Source organism: Castor canadensis, chromosome 16, assembly GCF_047511655.1.
Source record: "Castor canadensis chromosome 16, mCasCan1.hap1v2, whole genome shotgun sequence".
NCBI classification, from domain to species: Eukaryota; Metazoa; Chordata; class Mammalia; order Rodentia; family Castoridae; genus Castor; species Castor canadensis.
The window spans coordinates 25,139,811-25,141,631 of NC_133401.1; the positions used below are offsets into that span (position 1 = coordinate 25,139,811).

At 38.1% G+C, this 1,821-nt stretch overlaps 1 pseudogene; it reads left to right on the top strand.

The window, feature by feature from the left end:
- The first annotated feature begins 782 nt into the window (after positions 1 to 782).
- LOC141417908 (cAMP-responsive element modulator-like) lies at positions 783 to 1,550 on the top strand (annotated as a pseudogene).
- The last annotated feature ends 271 nt before the right edge of the window (positions 1,551 to 1,821 follow it).

Here is a 1,821-nt window from a genome sequence, read left to right on the forward strand (position 1 = left end):
AGATCAGCTGACTCACAGGTTTTAATTACTTTTATTCCACCAAGCATTTGGAAAAAGAGCAAAATGTCTCTAAGCCTCTTTTGTCTTGATAGAGCTGAGTTGTCTTACAGCTTGGGAATATATTGAAAGAAATTTTAATATATATATATAAATCAATAAGGCAACAAATTATCTAGGTGTAAAACCAATTGTAACTATAGGTGTGTCTTTAAAAGTTATTTTTGCAAGATGTGGCAATGATTTTTAAAGGCTTGAAACTCTTGAAGACCTTTTATTCAAATAATACTTCTGTGTACAGATTTATTCCACACACAAGGGAACAATTTAGTGACAGTCATGAATATTCATGTCATTCTCCATATTGCACCAGAAAACAAGATTGATATTCTTGGGAATGTTCTCAACTCAACACCTTATCAAATCAATCTCTTAAATTAGATTTATGACTCAGAAAAAATTCTCCTTATGTATTATCAGGAAAAACAGAGCATTTTTTCTAGCTCTTTGTAACATCTCTTTTGTTAATTATGAAGGGGAACATTTTGAATACTAGGCTCTGAATACTTTAGTCTACAAGAAATACCTGCTGAAGTTCCATTTCACTAGTAGAAATGGAGGAAGGGCTAATTAAGATTTGATAAAATAACAATGAAACAGGACGACGTCCGCTACGTAAATCCCTTCGCGGCGGAAATGTTTTAAAACTGGAATTCACATCTTAGCATTAATCATGATGCAAGTTTCCAGCCTTGGAATTGGGACAACTTGATCATGCAGAAAGACCACGGATAAAGAAGAAAACTAGGAAGGAGCAAAGCATTGATTATAAATGTCTTAATGATGAGCAAATGTAGCAGGAAAAAATATATTAAAACAAATATAAGACAAATGACCATGGAAGCAGTTGAACCTCAGCAGGATGGAAGTGTAACATTCTGTGGCAGAGAGTGATTCTGCTCATATGCAGACTCAGGCTGGCCAAAATTCAATCCCTACTTTAGCTCATGTAGGCCATAGGCAGGCCCAGATACAAGTTAAAATGTATGCAAATGAGAATCATGGGCAGACTCTGGTTTCCTGTAGTGGATCTCAAATCCCCCATGTTCCCTAGTGATTGGCCATGTTTATTGATTTGACTTTGTAGAGAAGACATGTATTTTAGTTACTTTTGCATTGTAACACTCATTGATGGTGTTCCTACTTCCACTACCACCACCGCTGTGGCAAGGGAAGATTAAAAACCCCTCCGAAACAAAAAAAAAATAACAATTAAACAAAGAATGGATATCATAATGGTCCATCCATATGCCAAGTCCTCATTCTATGTATTTTCATGCATTGATTCATTTTGTCTTTGGAACCAGAAGTAAATTCTATGAAGCTCACCCACTGCTTATAGGAAGAGACTGAGAAGTTCTCTATAATTACATACGGTACAGTCATCCCTTGGTATCCACAGGGGGTACCACTGTGTACCCCACCAGAAGTCCACCCCCTACATGGATACCAACATCTGCAGATGCTCAACTACCTTTTATAACATGATGTAGTATGTGCATGGAACCTATGCGCACACACTCCTGCACACTTTAAAGCATGTCTAGGCTGGGTGTGGTGGCTCATGTCTGTAATCTTAGGTACTTGTGAGGGGGAGATTGGGAAAATCGTGGTTCAAGGCCAGTCTCAAAAAAATGTTTGCAAGACTCCATCTCAACCATTGGCCTGAGTACAGTGGTATGCACCTGTCATCCCGGCTACACAGGGAAGCATAAGTATAAAAATAGAAGTCCAGGCTGGCCCAGGCATAAAGTGAGACCCTAT